The sequence below is a fragment of the Prunus avium genome, chromosome 7, assembly GCF_965620075.1.
Source record: "Prunus avium chromosome 7, drPruAviu1.hap1.1, whole genome shotgun sequence".
Taxonomy (NCBI): domain Eukaryota; kingdom Viridiplantae; phylum Streptophyta; class Magnoliopsida; order Rosales; family Rosaceae; genus Prunus; species Prunus avium.
This window is the reverse complement of record NC_142290.1, coordinates 6,390,500-6,408,901: the sequence shown is the minus strand read 5'-3', so window position 1 is coordinate 6,408,901 and position 18,402 is coordinate 6,390,500. Positions and strand designations below refer to the sequence as shown.

The 18,402-nt window shown below is 46.9% G+C and overlaps 1 pseudogene; it reads left to right on the top strand.

The window, feature by feature from the left end:
* The first annotated feature begins 13,612 nt into the window (after positions 1 to 13,612).
* On the top strand, positions 13,613 to 16,619 carry LOC110763660 (histidine kinase CKI1-like; annotated as a pseudogene).
* Positions 16,620 to 18,402: the final 1,783 nt, after the last annotated feature.

Below are 18,402 nucleotides of genomic sequence, written 5' to 3'. Positions count from 1 at the left end.
TCATATAGTCACAACAAGGAAGCCGTCATAATGTACAAGATAAAAGTTACAATGTGAATTCAAGATGTGGTCAAAGTAGCAATCTTGAGTATGGAAGATGCCAACTCTTAGACTGGTACAATTTTGAGCTGGAGCAAGTTGTAGCTGAGGGACATATTGCCTCAACAGACCCAAGTGTTAAAGTTCATCATATGCCTCTTGGACGCGATTGTTGGAAGGTTTGGGTTGATGAAGTGCTTGATGAACAACTTAACTTGTATAGGCCCACAGATGAAGCACGAAGACTTGGTGAAGCTTTAGGCAGTACTGTTGCATGGCCAAAAAGCTGTATAAAATTGCTTCACTAAGGTATTTTTCAATTTACTTTGACATTGAACATTCAAAGTTTCTATATAACATAATAATCCCTTTTTTGCTACATATGTTATTTTTTCAGGTGCTTAGACTATGTTTGACAATGCTTCCAAATTGCAATACTCACCATTTTGATAAGGATTTTGAGGTGCAACTAACCAAGTTTCTAAAGCATGTTTCAGCAAGATCTGAGTGCAATCAATCATGTTTTTAGATTATTTTGACAAGGATTTTGAACTGTAATTATATGCATAGAAAAATCATTTTGCACAATTAGAATAATTGGGATGAATATAACTTTGTAATATGTATGGAACTCCTTATTTATCTTTTGAATGAAAGCTTTGTATTCTGGGATGCCTTATGAATGTGAAGTAAGTAAATATTTATGTTTATCATAGAGCTTCTATTTATAGATAAATTATACTTTTATCAGGTAATTTTGATAATTATTTAAAAAAAAACATATATATTTGATATAACAACGCGCATTGCTTGTTGTCAAAACATAAACAACAACGAGCACAGACATGTTGTCATAATATTATAAGACGACACGCTCGGCACGTTGTTGTCAATCGCTCCTACAACGTGCGCGTGTTTTGGTTAATGTTGTTCACAACGAGCGCCAAAATAAACGACGACGTTCAACGCGTGTTGTCGAAAGCCCTACACCTTTTAACGACATCGGCTTCAGCAACGTGTGCCGCATGTTGTCTGTTTGTACCATGGAGGCTCGCATGGAGACCCTACAGCAGGATATGGCAAGAATGCAGGAGCACAACAATGTTCTCGCCTCCAAACTGGATGACACCCAGAGGCAGCTGCATCAACAACAAACACTCTCCGCCCAGTTGCAGAACGATCGGGAACCAACCACACAGCTTCGGCAGGAGAAATCGTTTAAAAGCGTACGAAAGCCCACTTTCCAGGATAGAGGGAAGCAGCAGGCCGCGAACGGACCGGCTGTCTCCCGAAGACTGTTCGTGCCCACTCCAAAGGAGCGCCATCCCGAATATCGCGTTTATTCTGATTGCCGCGAAAGGATCAACGATCGGCGCAGGGAACGGCAGTCATCGCCCATCCAGGTCCGGGCGAAGTTAGACGATCCACGCCTGGAGGTACTTGGACCAAAATCCCCCTTACGCTAGAGGTACGGCGCGATCGGCCTGGAAGAGACGGACGAATCAGATTATGTTCCAACATCTCCAGGAACCACAATCTCATCAGCGGGGCCCCCTGCACAACGCCACAGCCACCGATCAAACCAGGACAACGCTCGGCGAAAAGGAAATTACGAGAGAAGCCCCAGCCGAACGGCAGATCAAGGAAGGCGAGGTCACAATACTGACCAACGCACAGGCAACCGAGCGGTCGAGCCCTTTGGTGACGATCTTCCATCTACCGATCCGACTATTCGTCTCCTCCTACAGAAGATGAATCGCATTGAGAAGGAACAAGACCAGGCTCAGACACCAACATGGGGAACGGTACAGCCAGGGCCGTTCACCAATCGAATCCGGACATTCAGACACGAGAAGGAGGTCCAAGCACTCCGCATATCGTTCTATTCGGGGGTGGAAGATCCCGTTACCCATATTCATACCTTCCAATCAGCTCTGGGTTGCAAAGGACTGACGGACGAAGGCCAATGTTTGCTATTCCCCTCCACCCTGACCGGAGCCGCTCTGAATTGGTTCTATCGGATGGAGCCAGACACGGTTGACAATTTTAATCAGTTGAAGCAAACTTTCCTCAACCATTTTATGATTCAAACCGATCGCCTATATTCCGCCGATGATCTATATACCGTTCGGCAGCAAGACGATGAGCCGTTGAGGGAATATGCGGCTAGGTTCAGCCATGAGTACTCCAGATGTCCGGAAACTGACGACAGGGCGGCCTTCGGTGCCTTCAAAAGCGGCCTTCGGTCGTCTCAGTTTCGTTATTTGGTCCACAGCAGCAACTGGACCACCTACTCCGAATTAATGAAACAGGCGGCTATCCACGCCAAGGCTGAGCACTTCAACTCCAAGGGATCGGCTTCGACCCTAATAAACAAAACGGCGTCGACCGATCAGCCTCCAACGCAAAACTACGACCGATTCCCGGTCGATCGATCGGCAAACCAGGCCCCCTACCGAACGGCACCCCCTGTCCCTGCTTTTTCCACTCAGCGAAATAAGCGGAAGGACAACTTCCGGGATCGGCAGGACAACAACAAGAAGGGCAACCACAAGGGGAATCGGCCAGACGAAATCTTCACTTTGCTCAACACCACCTATGAGCATGTTCTCCTGACCGAAGGGGATATGATACCGAAGCCGAACAATCGGAAACTCCCTCGCCAGAGCGAAAAGGACACCGGTGTCTTCTGTCGGTACCACCAATACAACGGCCACGATACGGAATCATGCATCGCGCTGCGCAAAATTGTTGAACGCCTCATCAATGACGGAAAGCTGGATCAGTATTTAAACACCAAGCCAGCAACGGATAAATCATTGAATCGGCAGATCAATATGATTAGTGGAGGAGCGCCCATTGCCGAAGCCAGCAAACGATCCGTAAAAAACTACGTTCGTGCCGTGCGGCATCCACAGATCCTCAGCGTGGCGGGAGGGCGCAATGACAAAATTCAACGAAACGGTTGGGAACCTATCACCTTTTCTGAAGAAGAAGAGCGAGGCATCATCTTCCCCCACTCCGATCCCATGATTATACGGGCCGATATCTCGGATTTCGACGTAGGCCGAATCCTCATCGACACCGGCAGTTCGGTCAATGTGCTTTTCGCCGACGCTTTCAACGCCCTCGGCGTGGACCCTCGGCATCTGAACAAGGATATCACCCCTCTCCTGAGCTTCTCTGGCGACGTGGTTGAACCAATCGGCAGTGTCCAGCTCCCATTCGCCGTCGGTACCATCCCCAGACGAACGGTCCTCTACACTCATTTTCTAGTGGTCGACTGCCCAACGGCATACAACGCTATCATCGGCAGGACGGCGCTCACAAAAATGAAGGCCATGCTGTCACCACACATGCTCCTCCTCAAGTTCCCCACACACGCTGGCGTCGGCCAAGTGCGAGGGGACCAATTGAGTGCACGGACGTGTTACGTTTCGGCAACCAAGGAATCGGCAAGGGCTGCGCTTCGCGAAACATACTCGGTCGCCACCAGCTTGGGCGTACCGAACGGCAGGGGGACGGACAAACCAGATGACCCCCGAGATGAGGCTGTAACCCCACAAGCGCAACCCGCCGAAGATTTAGAATCAGTCACCCTCTACGAAGCACAACCGGACAGACAAGTTCGAATCGGTACAACCTTGAGTCCGGCACTGAGGGCTGATTTTATCACCTTCCTGCAAACCAATGCAGAAGTCTTCGCCTGGTCATACGACGATATGCCCGGCATCGCCCCGAGCGTCATCAGTCACAAGCTCAGCATCTGCTCCACTTTCAAACCCATCAGGCAGAAACGGCGGGCCTACGATGCCGAGCGGTATGAGGCAATAAGGCTCGAAGTAGACAAACTGAAGACCATCGGCTTCATCCAGGAAGTAACCTACCCAATTTGGCTGGCAAATTCAGTTTTAGTCAAAAAATCAAACGGCGCCTGGAGAATGTGTCAAGACTATACCGATTTAAACAAGGCTTGCCCAAAGGACAGCTTTCCTCTGCCACGGATCGATCATATGGTGGATGCCACGGCAGGCCATGAACTTCTCAGCTTCATGGATGCATACTCAGGCTACAACCAGATATTCATGAGCCCTACCGATCGCGAACACACGGCATTCATCACCGACAAGGGACTTTACTGCTACAAAGTCATGCCGTTCGGCCTGAAGAACGCTGGGGCGACATACCAGCGATTGGTCAACAAAATTTTTTCCGACCTCATTGGCACCTCGATGGAAGTCTATGTGGACGATATGCTGGTCAAGAGCAGAACGGCCGATTCTCATCTCCACAACCTTTCGCTCATGTTCGGCGTCTTAAAAAAGTACAACATGCGCCTCAACCCGAGCAAGTGTGCCTTCGGCGTTTCCTCGGGCAAATTTCTCGGCTTCATGATCAGCCAACGAGGAATCGAGGCCAACCCTGAAAAAATCAAGGCATTACTCGACATGCAGGTCCCGAAGACACAGAAGGATATTCAGAGTCTGACTGGGCGTGTCGCCGCTCTAGCCCGGTTCATCTCCAAGGCTACCGATCGGTGCGCTCCATTCTTCAAAGCCCTCAAAGGAAGCAAACGGCAGATTGTCTGGACTGCCGAATGCGATCGCGCCTTCCAAGATCTTAAGGCCTACATGAGCAGAGCACCCCTATTATCCACTCCTCTCCCCGGCGAAGAACTCATCCTCTACCTCTCGGTTTCGGCAACGGCACTTAGCTCTGTGCTCATTCGCAAGCCGAACGGCATCGAACTCCCCATTTTCTACATTAGCCATGCCTTGCAAGACGCTGAGATTCGGTACCCCGAGCTCGAAAAACTCGCCTACGCTCTCGTCCTTTCAGCACGCAAGCTTCGGCCATACTTTCAGGCTCACAGTGTTACCGTCCTCACCAATCAGCCTCTGCGCCAGATACTCCAGAGACCGGAGACATCCGGTCGGCTAGTCAAATGGGCCATCGAGCTCGGCGAATTCGACATCCGCTACCACCCTCGTCCTGCCGAGAAGGGACAGGCTGTAGCCGATTTCATCTCTGAGTTAACCGCGTCCGAGGGGCCAGTTTCGAAGGACGCCGCCTCCGATTCATGTTCGACGGTACCAGTCGCCCACCCGACCGAAGGAATCTTTAATCCGTCGATTCCACTTTGGACTCTCTACGTGGACGGTTCGTCCAACCGACAGGGCAGCGGAGCCGGCTTGGTACTCAAGGCCCCTGACCAGACAACCATCGAATATGCCATCCGATTCCAATTCCGGACTTCCAACAACGAAGCCGAATATGAAGCTCTGTTGGCAGGCATTCGGCTCGCTAAAGAAATGGGCGCTCAGCAACTCAGGATCTGTAGCGACTCACAACTTGTCGTCAACCAGATACTGACTGAATTTGAAGCCAAGGACACTTCGATGGTTGCTGTTGTTAATAATATGTTAACTCGCAATTGTACGGGGCAATTAGTAGTATAGCAAGACAAGTACGAGGTCGTACCCACGAAGACTGAGAAGTTCAAATTAGTTATGTACTTTAGATTACCAAATTCAAGAAGTTAGGAAGTTAAATCTAAAATAGAATTTAAAGCAAGAGTGAGTTTGGAAACAAATGCAGCAAGATTAAAATGAACTTTGAAGTGAGAATGCTTGTGATTATAGAAAGAAATGAACAAACTGAAATTGCAACGGAAAGCAAGTAAACAAAAGTAACAAAGGGTGGTTTTGAAAGTTAAAACACAGGTTTGGAGACTAGGGCATTCGATTCACCATAACAATTCAATTCTGGGTTATAAAGATTCAAGTAACAAGTCTAATTCAGATTCAAAGATTGATTCTAGCTAAAGTATGATTAGGCCATGGTGTTTGGTCCTAACCTTGTGTTCCTAATTCCCTAATTTGATCATTTGTTGTCTAACCTAAAATTAAGCATTAGGAACCCATTAAGCATAGAAGAACATTTTAAACAACCAAGTATGTATCTAATCCCTGTTGTCGAATGTCCATACATACTCTTCCTATTCATAGTTCAATTCGAATTAAAGCATGGTGTATACTCTTAATTCAAACCAAGATAGTTAACAAACAAGTTCTAATGGTGATCAATCATTCAAACAAGCATGTTAACTTATAAGCATAATGAATAAGAACATGAATCATGAATCAAACTTGAAACTCCAAACTTATAAACCCAGAATATTCATGTTAGGTTACATCGAAGCCCTAGTTATGGATTTAGCTACTCATAATGGAAAAGAGACTTGAACAGAAATGAGAAAACATAATGAATGCAATAAGAGTAGAAAAACCCTTTTTCTGAAGTTCTTGTGGTGTCCAAGGCTTCTCCAAGTGCTTCTCCACTTCTAATGCTTCTCCAAGAGCTTCCCCACTTCTAGAAAGATGTATGAAGGATATGGAGGTGATTTGGGATGAGTTTGAGTGAGTGGTGATGGCTAAGGAAGATGAAATTCGTAGGGAAATGGAAGAGAAGTTTGCTGGAGTTGTTTTGGTGATTGTTGGAGTGTTTGGGATTGTGAGAGTGTTTGAGGATGGTTGGAGTGAATTGTGGGGGTTGTGAATCTCAGGATTTGTTGTCTCTTGAATGTGGAATGGATGTGGTATTTATAGGGAGAGGGGAGTGATAAATCTGAATTCAATATGGCTAATGCATACAACACTTGCATTATAAAAGATGAATTGGTTGATGCACTTCACTAATGCATACAACACTTGCATTATAAAATCTGAATTGGTTGATGCACTTCAGCAATAAATCCCACCAACAGCCCTAGCTCATCTTCATGTCACCATGACCAAGCTTCCAACCAGCTACAATAGCTCATGCCTAGCTCACCATGACCAAGCTTCCAACCAGCTCATCCTGAGGTCAGCATGACCAGCAACTTCAAGGGCTTACAACTTGGGCTAGGCTGAATCAAATGAAGACTTTAAGATGTCCATTGTGAAGTTCAGAATGTGTATGATCCAACCACACAAGTATTGGCCCAATCCAAGCTCGGAGGAGGAAGTTAAGGCCGAAACAAATTGCTAACTCAGTTTGCTCGCTGACAAAATCCATCCTGAGCATGGTTCTGTGTTTGCTAGGTGACGGACTCCAGATTTATCCAATGGGGCTGAATTTTGGATATGTTATAGTACACACCCATTGGAACAACTTTCATGAATAATGTTGCCTCATCCGAGCTATGTAGGTTGCTGAAACAAAGCTTGCAATATGACCTACAGAACTGGACTGGCAGGGGGCTGTAGCCAAAATGAGTTTGTCTTTAAGCTCTTCTTCTCTTCATCCAAATTAGGCCTTAACATGCATGAATTGCATGAATTATGCTCTCTTGCTCTTTTGGCCTACAAAACACACAAAGGGAGGCAAATAACTCAAAATTATAAGAAACTAAGCAAAAGAAGTAAGTAAATTGGGCATGTATATGTATGAAATTATGAGCTTAACAGTTGCCTACTTGACACACGCTCGCCGATTCCTACACCACTTCACTGCGTACCAAGTTCAACAGATCCCCAGATCCGAGAACAGCCACGCCGATGCCCTATCACGCCTTGCATCGGCGATCGACGACAACATAGGGCGCCATGTGCCGATCGAGGTCCTCACTCGGCGCAGTACCACCGACCTCGAAGTACATGCCGTTCGGCAGGATCCAAGTTGGATGGATCCTATCCACGCCTACCTCGCCAACGGCACGTTGCCTGACAACAAATCTGAAGCAACGACTATCCGCCGCCGATCGGCACGATACCTCTTTCTGAATCAGATTCTCTATCGGCGTGGTCACTCCTTACCATTGCTTCGGTGCATGACCCCGCAGCAGGGAAACTACGTCCTACGAGAGATTCACGAGGGAGCCTGTGGGAACCATTCTGGGGCCCGATCATTGGCTTTCAAGACCATTCGGCAAGGGTACTACTGGCCGACTCTCCATGCCGATGCCACCACCCTGGTCCAGAAGTGCGATCAATGCCAGCGTTTCGGCTCCGTTCCAAAGCTGCCTGCCGAACCACTCTCTCCGATTGTTAGCCCATGGCCCTTTGCCCAATGGGGTTTAGACCTCATCGGCCCTATGCCCCAGGGAAAGGGACAGGTCAAATTCGCCATCGTCGCCGTCGACTATTTTACCAAATGGACCGAAGCCGAAGCTTTGGCAACAATCACTGCAGCCAGGGTTGAACATTTCGTATGGAAGAATATCATTTGTCGATTCGGCCTCCCGAACGCAATAATCACCGACAACGGAAAACAATTCGACTCCTCTCAGTTCCGGCACCTATGCCACCGATTTGGCATCAACCTGTTCTTCGCCTCCCCAGCACATCCACAGTCGAACGGCCAAGTCGAAGCCATCAACAAGATCATCAAGAAGACGCTGAAGAAAAAGCTTGGGACGGCTAAAGGAGCATGGCCCGATCTCCTTCCGGAAGCACTATGGGCCATCAATACCTCCTACCGACGGTCGACTGGCGAGACGCCATTTTCCCTTGCCTTCGGTTCCGAAGCCGTTGTTCCAGTCGAGATCAACGCACCCTCGTGCCGAACGGCATCTTACGAGCCAGAGCAAAACGAAGCCCAGCTCACTCTCAACCTGGACCTCATTGAGGAACACCGTTCCCAGGCTCAGCTTCGGAATGCCGCCTACAAACAACGGACTTCCCGCTACTACGACTCGCGCGTCAGACGCCGATCGTTTAAAGTAGGGGACTGGGTACTACGTAAAATCTCCCTCGCCACCAAGGACTCCAACGACGGCACCCTTGGTCCATCTTGAGAAGGTCCTTACGAAGTTGTCACCATCTGCCGCCCAGGAACTTACCGTTTGCGCGGTACCGATGGTCAAACCCTCGACCACCCTTGGAATGTAGAACATCTCAAATATTACTACAAGTGAACGCCCCTTCGGTCACCACCTTTGTACACCAAGGTCGTACCTTCGGTCGTCCCCTTCGGTCATCCACTTTTGTAATCAGTTTATTTTAGAACTCCCTATTCTATACATACGGCATTACCATCCAGCAATATTATATCGAAAATATTCTACATACGGCATGCACACATACAGAATTAAGGGACATAGCACATTAACCCGAAACGAACTTAACATTGATAAATAAAAGGCCACAGAAGGGCCATTTGTCTTTACACACCGCCTTTCGGCATGTTCAAAATAATTACAAGCAACTAAGAAGTCTAAGGGGCTTGGGTTTCGGCATCAGCGGCTGCACCTTCACATCCAGGACCGGCATTTGCTTCCTCGGCATTGGTCGAGACTTCGGCATTCGGCGCACTACTTGCGTTTGGCGCAGGGAGGTTCCCTTCCTCCTCACTATTGGATTCGGTGTGGTCGGTTTCCTCGGCCTCGGCATCCTCGCCCTTGTAGGCCTCCACCATCTCTTCGGTCACCCCTTCCGGCAGCGGTGGTGGATCCCGGAGAAAGTTCAGGTTCAGCTTCTTGTCAGCATTGTACCGTTTGACTCGATAGAGAAAGTCGTCACATTGCTCCATGACCTCTTTATCCACCAAACGCGTAAACTCCTCCGACCATCGGTAGTCAGCAACGGCCTTCGCCTTCTCCTCTACCAGCTCCCTGGCATGCGACCGCTCGGCCGCATCCATCGCCACCTCTACCGCTGCCTTCGCCTCATGGGCAGCCACCACGTCCAGCTCGGTCGCCGCCAGCTTCGACATCAGCTCAGCAATTTTGGCCGCATTCTCCTCGGCACGCTGGTCCGCCTCCTGCAGCATCTTTCCGGCATCAGCGATCTTCGAACGGCCCTCTTCAAATCTCTTTTGGTACCGTTCGGCAGCATTCACAGCTCGCTTCGCGCAGAGCCACATGTCCATATTGGCCTGCCACACCAACGGACACATTAATACATGCCGAATCAAAGTATCCTTAAGAAGCTACAAATCCTACACTTACCGCTGCTTGGAGACGGAAGGCCCGACCGGTTTGTTCACGCAACGTCTTCGTTGACAGTTGCTCCAGCTCAGCCAGCTCCATCTGGGCACCGTCAATCATACAGTTGATGAACGGCACAGCCTTCCGAGGACACGCGATGTTAACCGGTCCCTCCTCCCCCTCCACCTCATCATCAGGGATCAGCACCGATGTCCCCTCGTTCGGGCCCCTTGGCCGTTTCGGCAACGGCGTCACATCGATGGGACCCTCGATCTGCCGTTTGCCCGTCATTTGGAGGTGGGCCTCCCGAATGACCTCTGCCTCCGCCGCCCTCTTCTCCCTGCGGCGATCAGCCACCGTCTGCTCATCAGCCGACGTCCCTCCCGCTGGCCCTGCCGTCCTCCTCTTCTTCGGCCCGGGGGACTGAACCTTCTTCATCTTTGGCGCCCCTTGCCCCTCTAGACGCCTCCTCGTCGCCTCGCTCATAGGCCTCCCTCCTGCCACTGCAAAACAAAAAAACGAAGTCAGAAAGGAAACGGCAGCATAGGACAATCGAAAAAACCGACCCTGCCGAACGGCATCTCTTACTCTGCCTTTTTTCTTCTTCCTCTTCCTCCTTCACCCTCCGATCGTGTTCGGCCCTCCCAATCAGGCCTGCCTTGAACAGATTCCGAAAGTAGAGCAGCTCCTTACAAAACCGATCTTCTTCGGCAATCTTCACTCTCACCCTCTCGATTGCTTCAATCTCTCTGATCGGTGCGGCCGGCCGTTTCAAGGACACTGAAACCAAAATACAAACGGTCAGTACCAAAAAAAAAAAAAAAAAAAAAACAAACACACACTATTAACCCTGCCGAACGGCAGGTCCTACCCTACCGACTGTCTGGAAGGACGTAGGAATCCTCCTCTCAACGATAACTCCGGGTGCCGATTCCCAATCACCGGAGACAATCACTCGACGCTTACGCCACGTCTTTTGAGAGCTCGGCACCCCCACCACAAAGTGCCCACGCTGCCCTGCCGAGAGACAGTTGGACTGAACCCACCCTCCATGATTGGCACTCTTCGCCCTCGTCACACTGTACAGCTGGGCGAACTGTTCGTAGCTTGGCTCCCCCTCGCCGGCCAAGCTGAACGCCGTGATCGTCCCGAGCAGCGTAATCCAAAAATTTGGGTTATACTGCCCTGGCGCATAACCGATCGCCGTCAAGATCTTCTGCACCGATTGCCTTAACGGCAGCCGAAGGCCATGCTTAAACACGTCCGTGAAGAAGACCACCCCCTTGTCATTGTCACTAAGTGACTCTAAGGGCTCCGGAATTCGCATCCCTACCGATTCCGGAATATTGTACTCCGACCGAATCTTAGCCAACTCGGATTCGGTCAGTGTGTTCGGCTCTAAGTCATCTACCCCAAACACAGGTTCCGTGGGCTTCGCCATCGGATCCGCTGCCTACCCCTGACGACCCTCAGCACCCCTTCCCCTGGAACGGCAACAGAGACGCCACCCCCATCGGCCTCACGACCCGACGTCGAAGGCTCACCACCCCCAGGCACTCTTGTTGAAGTACCCCCAGCCTCGGCACGCTCTCCTGCCCCCTCCACTATCTCACAGCTCGAAGAGCTCGCAGATTCAGAACTCCCACTCTCTTCGGCAGAGCTCCCCGAGGACGACTCATCCTCGAATGCCCTCGGACTACGCGTACGCTCGGATTCGGTATCTGACATCTACAAACAACACACGAACGTACACTAAGGGCTATGCTAGAATCCAAATCCTATTCTACCTCCTAAAAACACTATGTTCATGCGTGTTCATACGCGTTCATGCTCGTTCATACATTGTTCAAACAAAAATTCTTGAAATTCAACACTTTGATCTAAGGGAATGTGAAAACACGGCAACATACCTTGTTTACGCGGTGGCTCAAGCTCGCCGGAAATCGCCTCCGCCTTGTTCAACCTCGCCGGAAATCGCCTGCTTAGCCTTCGCAAGGTCGCCGGAAATCGCCTCTCACAAGCTCTCTTTGCTCTCAAAATTTCCAAGTATTTGAACTCTCGTCTCCTCCTCACATTTATAAAGCCGATTTAGCATCGGGAAGCGAAGCGACGCATCGGGACACGAAACGACGCGACACTTCGTAGCCATGCCGACACGTGTCACGCATGCATGGGGGCGACCAACCGTTGTCAGTTGACACGTTTCTAATCCTCAGAGACGCTTCAACTTCCCGAATGTGGCAGATCTAGCCACCTTCGAGCACAACTCCACTAACGAACGGCAGGCGCACATTGATGAGTCTTCACTCACCTCTCGTGCCGAACAGCAGGCGCACATCGTGGAGTTTTCACTCCCCTCTCGTGCCGAACGGCAGGCGCACATTGATGAGTTCTCACTCACCTCTCGTGCCGAACGACAGGCGCACATTGATGAGTCTTCACTCACCTCTCGTGCCGAACGGCAGGCGCACATTGATGAGTCTTCACTCACCTCTCGTGCCGAACGGCAGCCGCATATTCATGCGTCTTCACTCACCTCTCGTGCCGAACGGCAGGCGCACATTGATGAGTTTTCACTCCCCTCTCGTGCCGAACGGCAGGCGCACATCGTGGAGTTCTCACTCACCTCTCGTGACGAACGGCAGGCGCACATTGATGAGTCTTCACTCACCTCTCGTGCCGAACGGCAGGCGCACATCGTGGAGTTTTCACTCCCCTCTCGTGCCGAACGGCAGGCGCACATCGTGGAGTTCTCACTCACCTCTCGTGCCGAACGGTAGGTGCACATCGATGAGTTTTCACTCACATCTCGCGCCGAACGGCAGCCGCATATTCATGCGTCTTCACTCACCCCTTGCAACAATCGGCACACCCTGCCGTCTCTTATCCAAGCTCACTCCCTTGGGCACTTGGGGGACTACATACCACTATGGGACCATTGTGTCCGGGTCAGAATGCCGAATACACATTCAAGTCCCCAACCGAGAAGCTTCTCAATCGGCAACTTGGGGGACTACTGTTTGTACCATACCTGACCCTCCACTCGTACAACGACACGTGGATCTCATAAACTCGCCCAAGCACCCAAGGCCTCGGACAATCGGCATAGGCTACTGATGATATTGTCTCAAAGCAGCAAAAGATCATTACAAGCCCAACACAGCCTACAATCGGTATCCCCTACCGATTCCGCAGAATCAACCTCGAAACACCCGCCTGAAATATCTAAGGACTCGTGTCAACCTCATAGGGCCCTCCCACGAGTCCCACATCGAAAATGAGCACTAAGAGCATACTAAATGCCCTCTATAAATAGGCCCCTCCACTACAATACAGGGGTAAGACTTTTCAGCTTGACTTTTATACTTTTATATGGTCAACAGCAAGAGCTCTTAAAACAACAAACTTACTTCGGCATCGGAGGGTCTTAGGCTGGTTCCACACCGGTTCCATAGACCTTACGAGTCTCGACTTCTTTCTATTCAGGATCAGCATCCAAGGACAGGAAGAATCGGCATCCAATATTCAATCGATCTCTCGATCGTCCATCTCATTTGTAAGTTGCACTCATCTCTATCTGTTCAGATTTAGCGCCAACATTGTCAATATGTTTTCACAACGCACATTGCGCGTTGTGAAAGGACTTTTTTCTTGTAGTGATCTTACGATGAAGTTTCCCCGGGTTCTAAATTAGAGGCAAATTTAAGACAAATGGATTCTTGTACAAAGGACCTGTTAGGTAATTATAAGTAGTCTAAATGATACATTAACCTTAACTAGCTGGTCATGCATCACGCATATGATTTTTTTTTCCTGTCCATAACTCAATAACATGTAACTACTTGGTAGGCATATTGAACTCTATTCTTGATACAAGTAAAATTGAAGCGGGTAAAATGCAATTTGAAGAAGAGGAGTTTGATGTGGCCCAACTTCTTGGAGACGTGGTCGATTTGTATCATCCTGTGGGTTTAAAGAAAGGCATAGATGTGGTGTTGGATCCTTAAGATGGCTCTGTTATAAAGTTTTCGAGCCTGAAAGGTGACAGGGGAAGACTTAAGCAGATATTATACTACTTAATAATCAATGCTGTCAAATTGACTTCGGAAGAACATGCAGCAGTCCGTGCTTGGGTTGAAAAACCTAGTTTTAAGAACTCAATAGCTGGTTCGGACAAGAACATTGGTGTTATGAGACAATTGTTGTGTTTTTTTAACAAGAACAAAGCAAAAGCTAACATGGAAACAATGAATGTGGTCGAAAATTATTCAAATTTCTTGGAATTTGTATTTGAGGTGGATGATACAGGGAAGGGAATTCCTGTGTGTTGAGCAGAAGACATGACATAATCATTATGTTGAGAAGAAGACATGACATATTCATTATAGCAGTCAACACAAGAATATAATATTGTGTTGACTGCTATAATGAATATGTCATGTCTTCTTCTCAACATAATGATTATGTCATGTCTTCTGCTCAACACTGTGGGAACCAAATTAAATCAGAACCCTAATTCCTTCCATTTGGGGATTATTTGACCTAATTGGGAATTACTAAACCTAATTGGGGGTTACTCAATTTAATTGGGGGTTATCCAATTAAATACACCAACCCCACCAACCTCATCTACCACAATTAGGGATTTGATTAATTCCCTAAATAATCAAATCCCTAAATATACCTACCTCACCAACCTCACCTACCTCACCAACCTCGTCAAGGCCCCCTATAAATACTTGGCCACGCACAAGGATGAGGTACGTCAGAATTTCTACTAAAACTCTAGAGAGCTCTTCCCTTCACAAATCCTAGCCACCTCCTCTCTCTCTCTCTCTCTCTCTCTCTCTCTCTCTCTTTTACATAAAGCTCCGGCCGCCCGGTTTTCACCACACATATATATCTCCGTACCCTATTTAGCTATTGATTTTTCCCTAAATTAATTGAACTAACTTAGGCATCGGAGGGCCTTTGGCCAACACCCCCCGGGTGTGGTCCTCTTATCCAATTTATTTTGCAGGGAGAAGGAGGCGGCGAAGAAGAAAGCGGAATCTTTCAACAGAACATTCTCGTGGGAGGAAATTTGCTCCCACAATTCCCTAGGAAAGAAAAAAAGCAGTATTTGAAAACTATGTCCAAGTCAAAGAAACAGCTCTTGGAGAGAAGTTGGTACTGGCTTAGGGCTTGGTATTGTTCAATCTCTGGTAAGCAATAAATATCAATCTTATATACTTTTCCTTTTTACTTGGGAACATGCCTTTATATGTTTGTGTGTATATACTTGGGGAAACAGACTGATATTTTGGAATATGCATGCCTACTCACATGAGTGATATACAACATTGAAAAGTACTTTCGATGACAGGTCAAATCTACATTTGGGGATAGCAGCAACTCACAATCCTACTACTTCCGGTCCAAGCATTCATGCACCAAGGCCCAGATTGAACATTTGAACCCCAAGTCCTAGAATTGAGGGATTGGGATCCGTTGTAGTCATGATGATTAAGAATGAGGAGCACCTTAGAATTTCACAAAAGTTCATGGAGAACCTTAGGATAAAGGTACTGGTGGCAGAACATTGGGAGCAACTTCCTCATACTCTAGAGAAAATAAGATGCAAGGGTTGCCATTCTCGCCGTCATAGTTCTTCAGGAATATCTGAGTTGGGTTTGCAAGATTTCTTGGCATGCAACTCCAAGAACAAAGGAAAGGAAGTGCCTTTGATCAGGGTCATGGATGGAACCGAAAACAACAACAACAACAACATACTGTCTCTCTTTAAGAAGACTAATTTTAGTGGCACATCAGGCTTTGTATTATTAGTAATTGATGCCACAGCTGGACCATTTCTGGAACTATGTAAGATTGTAAATGAATTCAAAAGTAGCCTTCACAAGAATAGTAGTAATTGCAATTGGTAAGGTTGTTTGGTTAGCAAATCATAGCATTAACTTCAATGACGTCCTCGGAAAGGGGGATATTTTATATCCAGAGGATGTTGTCAAACACAAGGCACTTCACGGTAGTCGTCTATATGAAGTGGTAAGGCTTCTTCCAGAGTTTGGGGGTGCATTACCAAAGAGAAAGTTCGCCTTTTAGCGGCAGTAGCATCAGTTTCATAGAAGTACTGACGATGGATATGAAATATTGCAAGATCATACTATTGGTGGTTTGGGTAATATGAAACCTCGCCAGAAACCAATGCATCATCAATATCCGTCTCATGTTGGCTCCACATCAAGAAAGTCAGAAGTACTAGTACCTAATGACCACCCCTCAGTTCCAGATCAAAGACAAGATCAACCTAGAAATAAGAGGTAACTACCTACTATTGCATACATATATGTGTAATGGACTGTGAGGTACCTAGTATATTAATGAACTGTGAGGTAACTACCTACTATTGAATACATATATGTGTAAATCAATCCTATTGCTTTTGGGTTAAGAATTAAGATTGCGTATTTTGGTGTCCCTCAAACAGATGCCAGAAATGGATGGGTTTGAAGCAACAAGGCATATAAGGAAAGAGGATGAACCTTACAATCTCCACATCCCTATCATTGCATTAACTGGTCATGCACCAGGCGAGGAAAGAAGAAAGAGGATCGAGGCTGGCATGGACAACCATTTAAGCAAAACTGTTCCAGAGGGAACATTTGCTTGAAATAATGAGGCGCATTGATAGTGGAAATAAATTAAAAGGGAAATGTTGGAGGTAGAGGGATGACATTTGAAAACGACAACAATTATTATTGGAATTCAGGGAGAAGGATTATAATTCAATGACAATTACTACAATTTAGCCTAATAATTTAGATTTATACTCTAACAATTTATCACACATGGTAATGTCCCGTTTCACACAAGTTTTTAGCAGGATGGACACTCTTAACAGGGTATAAGCATATAAGTCATGAAGTTCCACGCATTCTTTCTAATTTCAAGAAAATTAATTAGAACTTTGTTGGTTATGGAAGAACAATAGAGTGATTTTACTTATTCAACAATAGATGGGTATAAGGCTTTATAGAGGACTAGGCTTATTGGCCTTCAACAACTAAAAACTGTTTACTAGGCTTATTGGCATTTTTCCTATTTTCTGGCTTATTGGTCTCTTCTCTCTTAGTTCACTTATACAAGAGGCAACACCTATTTATAGATATAGGCTGCCGCCATTGTCCAAGTCGGTGGACTTAGCTTTCTACTAATTTACAATATAATAATATTACCTTATTACAATATTTTTATTAGGACTTTTCTAGAAGCCTACAACAATTATGTCTTAAATCTTGACTTTGTCAAAGTTATTGGATATTTCTTGAGGTTTCTATTTTTTTTCTAGATTTTTCTAAATTCTTCAAGACAAGTGTGCATTAAATTTAACACTCCTCCTTAATGCACACTTGGAGCTATATTGCTAGATATTCTGATCTTGTTGATGCCATATTCTTTGCTCCAGCTGATAATTGAGCTGCAGTTTCTATCTTCCGGTCATTACCACTGTTGTTGATATGCCAATTTGTGTTGTCTTTTTCTGATGGTGCTGGACATGCATAGATCACATGCATGCTCGTACTTATCATTTTCTTATGTGTAGTTAGCTTGATAGTTTTTCTTGAATCGGCAATCTTTTTCTATATGCCCAAATCTTTTGCAGTACCAGCATTTTGGTATGCCTCGGTACCAACAATCTTTCTCTAGGTGGCTTGTCATACCCGACAAGGAGGATAGTCTTTCCTCTCCACAATTTCTCTTTTATTTTCCCAATTATTGTTGGGTTCATTTTCTACTTCTCTAGAATTTTCTTCAAATTTCCTTTCATCATCTCTAGACTTCTGAGACCTTAAATTTAGTTTCGACTGGAAGGCACTTTCTACTGGACTTTCATTTCGCCTACTCAGTCTTTTTTCATATGCTTCCAGAGAGCCCATTAATTCTGTCATTGACATACTAGTTATATCTTTTGTTTGTTCAATGGCAGTTACTAGTGGATCATACTTATCAGTGAGACTGATAAGTATTTTTTTCTACAATTCTTGAACCATAAACTTTTTCCCCATAGGCTCTCAATTGATTGACTATTTCTTTTACTCTAGCATAATACTCTTGTGTGGTCTCAGAATCTTTCTTTTTAATGTTTTCAAAATCTCTTCTCAAAGTGTAACATCCTACATTGACCAACAGAGAGGGGGGACCAAAGAGGACAATTTCGTGCTACGGCGGAGTGATCCTGAATGTGACAATTTGGTATTAGAGCCACTTTGCCATGTGGTGCGAGTGTGCCGACGAGGACTTCGGGCCCCTAAGGGGAGTGGATTGTGAGATCCCACATTGACCAACGAATAGGGGGTGCTGTGCCTTATATGTACATGTCCACCTCCATTTAGCATGAGGCCTTTTGGGAGCTCACTGGCTTCGGATTTATGGGAACTCCGAAGTTAATCGAG